Genomic DNA, 5,098 nt, shown 5'->3' on the forward strand with positions numbered 1-5,098 from the left:
CTTCATCAAGGATAGTCTTAAGTGGGACTTCCCTGGTGGTGCAGTGGATAAGACTCCGTGCTCCTAATGCAGGGGCCCTGGATTCGATCCCTGGTCAGGGAATTAGATCCCACATGTATGACGCAACTAAGAGTTCGCATGCCACAACTAAGGAGACTGCCTGCCACAACTAAGGCACCCACGTGCTGCAACTAAGGAGCCTGCTTGCTGCAACTAAAACCTGGCACAACCAAATTAATTAATCAATTAATTATTTTTTTAAAAAAATGATAGTCTTAAGTGAAAGTGGCTTCTTAATTCTTTTACTGCCTAGGTGTGGCAGTGAAGAATACAAGTATAGGGACTTCCCTGGTGGCACAGTTGTTAAGAATCTGCCTGCTAATGCAAGGGACACAGGTTTGAGCCATGGTCCCGGAAGATCCTACATACTACAGAGCAACTAAGCCTGTGCACCACAACTACTAAAAGCCTGCACTCTAGATCCTGCGAGCCACAACTACTGAGCCTGCGTGCTGCAACTACTGAAGCCCACGCGCCTAGAGCCTATGCTCTGCAACAAGAGAAGTCACTGCAGTGAGAAGCCCGCGCAACGCAATGAAGAGTAGCCCCCGCTCGCCACAACTAGAGAAAGCCCGCGCAGCAATGAAGACCCAACGCAGCCAAAAATAAATTAAAAAAAGAATACAAGTATAGTACAAGTTGGTGCCACACTGCCTTGATTCATTCTAATATGCCAGCAGTTTCATCCACTTTTCCACAATCAGTGAAAATACCAACACAATGAAAAAGAGCAAATAATGTCTTAATATCATTATGAAAATAGTTTTGACCATGCAGACTCCCTGAAACCATCTTAGGCACTCCCAGAGTGTGTGGACTATACTTGGAGAACCACAGAATATATCTGTAGAATGTATCCACTCATTCAACAAACATTTATTGAGCCCTTTCTATGGTCTAGGCACTATTTTAGGCATTAAAAGTAAAGCAGTGAGCCAAATAGGAAAATACCCTGATCTGCTGGAGCTTGATTCAATAAGTGTTTTAAAATAAATTCATTAAATAACTTTAATGAAATATAGGTTTCACAAATAGGCAGTGCCCCATCTCTGGCTCATTTTTTCAACATTAATTCCTAATACTTGATAATGGGGCCCATCTTTGTTGCACTTGAAATGCTAGCAAATCACAGCACTCCAAGCAGTGATCCCTTCACGTGAGAAAAACCAATCAGTGTCAGGGTTATGGGTGCATGATTTGAGAAGTATAGGTAATTAGAGTCCAGTTACTACCTGGAAGTCACATGAGAATCAGACTGACCAGGGGAGGTTAAGAGAGACAGATCGCTCTTAAGTATATTTGCCTTTTAAAAGAGAATGCTTGTTAACCCCAAATGAATAAAACTCTTTAACAATAGAATTTCAAGTAGTAGTCAAAATGAAACAAAGAATCTCATACCCATTAGGATGGCTGCTATCAAACAAAACAAAAAACAAGACAACAGACGTGTGAGGGTATGGAGAAATTGGAACTGTTGTGCACAGTTGGTGGGAATGTAAAATGGTGCAGCCACTGGAAAACAGTATGGATTTCCTCAAAGAATTAAAAATAGAATTACCAATGATCCAGCAATTGCACTTCTGGGTGTATAACCAAAGTAATTGAAAGCAGGGGCTGGAAGAGATATTTGTATACCCATGTTTACCTAAAACCTGGAAGCAACCCAAGTGCCTAACAACAGATGAATGGATAAGCAAAATTTGATATATACAAATGGTGGGGGCTTCCCTTGGTGGGGGCTTCCCTTGGTGGGGGCTTCCCTGGTGGTACAGTGGTTAAGAATCTGCCTGCCAATGCAGGGGACACGGGTTCAAGCCCTGGTCCGGGAAGATCCCACATGCCGCGGAGCAACTAAGCTCGTGCGCCACAACTACTGAGCCTGTGCTCTAGAGCCCACGAGACACAACTACTGAAACCCGCGCACCCCTGCTCCACAAGAGAAGGCACTGCAATGAGAAGCCCGTGCACCGCAACAAAGAATAGCCCCACTAGAGAAAGCCCATGTACAGCAACGAAGACGCAACGAAGACCCCACGCAGCCAAAAATAAAATAAATAAATGTATTTTTTTTAAAAATGGGACATTCTTCAGCCTTAAAAAGGAGGAAATTTTGACGTATGCTATACCATATGTCCATATGAATCTTGAGAACATTATGCTTATGAAATAAGCCACTCACAAAAAGACAAATACTGTTATGATTCCATTTATATGAGTACTTAGAGTAGTCAAAATCATGAGACAGAAAGCAGAATAGTGATTGCCAGGGCCTGGAGGGAGGAATGGGGAGTTATTGTTTAATGGGCATAATTTCAGTTTTACACGATAAAAAAAGTTATGGAGATGGATGGTGGCAATGGTTGCACAACATTATGAATGTATCTAACTTTTTTATGTTTTATATATTTTACCATAATTTTTTAAATTGTGGAAAAAATTAAACAAAGAATTTCAGACAGTGCAGAGGAAAATATTTTAAAAGTCCTGTATTTCCTCCACTCCTTAAATCACATTTCAGAAGCAGCTATCTACTGTACTTAAAACAACTACTGTGTACTGAGGGCCAGCTATGTGCCATTCCCTTTACACATTACTGTTAATCCTACAGAAATGCTGCATGTTAGGTCTTAAATAATACTTTCATATTTTAGATTTTCATGGAAGCTGCTGAGGCTCAAGAAGTTAAGCGGCTTGTCCAAAGTTACACAGCAGGCAAATAATAGAGACAGAATTGAATCCAGTTCAGCCTGATACCAAGTCCTTGTTCTTTTTTGCAACCTCACACTTCCTCCTTTCCCCTCATTCCTGTGATTCTGGAAACTTCATATGACAGACATATTTCCTGTTAGGCATGAGCAATGTCACTTTGAATGTTGTCTTGAGCAAGATCATTATGACTGAGGTGCCGTTACCCTTAGAAAGAAAAGAAACCCTGAAGGTCTGAATAGTTTGAAATGTCATCATTCTTATGGGAATAGAAAAGAACTAAATCCATTTAATCCCAAAAGACTTTCAAAAAAGATTTTGTTAATGTGGAAACTTGGAGGCTTGAGAGTTTGACATCCATCCCTGGCAGAATTCCAGAACAGATAGATTAACAAGAGAGCTCTTAGTTGATTGCAGATTAGCATAAACCTGGTGGCGCTCTGCTACCTAAAAAGAGAAGGTGACCTTTGACTCCCTTAATTCAAGAATGATGTAGAACACCAGGGCCATGATGGCTCCCTCTACTTTGAAATATGCTTATAAGAGGCAGAATTTAACAAACTAGATGTGCTAGATCTGAAACTGTTGTCCTATGATATACAGTTTAAGAAAATGGTGACATTTAGCTTAGAAAAGAGAGACCTTAAGGAACATGAAGGCGGAATTTCAATACTAGAAATACAATATGAAAGAGGAATTAGGTTAACAGAAGAGAACTGTGTGCTGCTACAGAAGCCAGAAGTAAGGAAATAGATGGCATTTACATGGGGAAGCAGAATTCAGCTCAGTATGAGGAATTGGGGATAACAGCATTTTATACAGGCGGAAATATGGTTTTGGAGTTAGAAATAACATCAAATCTTGATTCCAACACTTTCTTGCTTAATGCCATTGGACAGGTTACACAGCCTCTGAGACTTTTCTGCAAAATAGAAATAGCAATTCCACCTCCTGGGGTTGATGTCAGGATTAAATAACATTAATCAAGGACTTAACAAAATTCCTAGCTAGTAGCTAATAGTATTACAACTAAGTTTCTCATCATTAAAATTATTAAAAACAGAATAGGGCACTTCAGGAGGGAATGAATGGATGAATTTTTGCCTCTTCATGGACACCCAACCCAAAAATGTCTCAGGAAGAACTGCCCTCTTCTCTGCTCTCACAGCTCTTTTAGCAAAACTGTTTTATGATATTGCTGGGCTGGGTTTCTTACATGGCAATTCTCTAGAATCCTGCACAGTACCTGGCACAGCAAAACTGCTATATAAATGCAGACTCCCTGCATTCTGGGGTGGAGTGCAGTAGACTAGTTGCCTTTTTCCTTTCCCTCTGATTAGGAGGATGTTTGAATTCCAGGTAAGGGGGAAAACGTCACCTTGGTGGTAGAAGTTCTATTTAGTTCCTGATTGGATAAGGAAAAGTAGAGTAAGGGGGGGAGATCGAAAAACCCCACAAATATGATGTGAAGAAAAGAGACGAAGGAAATCTTGATCACCTACATTTTCTGTCACGTAGGAGAAGAACATATTAATTCATTTAATCATTTAGTCAACAAATGTTGATTGACTACTGTATGCTAGGGATTGACTACTGTATGCTAGGGGCTGTACTGGGCCAAGGTTTCTGCCCTTACTGGAGTGGTGTTTTGAGTCCAAGAGAGAAGACAGACATGACAATAAAGTGGGGTGAATATTACGATGAGACCGAATTCCCACGTGAGCGGGTTTGGGGACAGCAATCTAGTTATTAGAAGAATTAGAACACTTGTCCCAAAGAATAAGAAACATGTTTTTTTGCCTATTTCTGTGTTTCTTTGGGGAGGCTGGGTGAGGGAGGGGTGTTCATGGATAATGGGGGTTTTGGCACTAAAGCCACCCATTGGTGCAGCCAATGAGATACTATGAAGACACCTACCAGGCGGACCTACCTAGCCTAAGGGGTCAGGGAAGGCCTCGAAAGGGAAGTACTGTAATCTCAACGCCGAGACGTAGGAGCCTTACAGAGATCTGGTGAGAAACCTGTTATAAGATGCAAAATTTTCAAGGATGTGAACTACTGTCCAGAAGTGGTTGATATTTCAGACCAAGCATCAGACTCTCTTGTAAAACCACACGTTTTAACTTTCTAGGTTGCGGCTTTCTAAACTGCAGTCGCTTCCGCGGCACTAGCTATCGAAGAACTAAGTAAAACTCGAAACCCTAGCAAACTGTGCGTGGCGCCGTGGAAGGCGCGCAGCACTTCGGGTCTTGTAGTCTGGGACGGACTTCGAGTCCCATAGCGCTGTGCGGCGGTACGTCGCGCCTGCGTGATGCGGGCGGCGGGCAGCGCA

The sequence above is a fragment of the Delphinapterus leucas genome, chromosome 19 (assembly GCF_059928025.1).
Source record: "Delphinapterus leucas isolate spDelLeu-1000000601 "Yukka" chromosome 19, BTC_Dleu_Yukka2, whole genome shotgun sequence".
Lineage (NCBI taxonomy): Eukaryota > Metazoa > Chordata > Mammalia > Artiodactyla > Monodontidae > Delphinapterus > Delphinapterus leucas.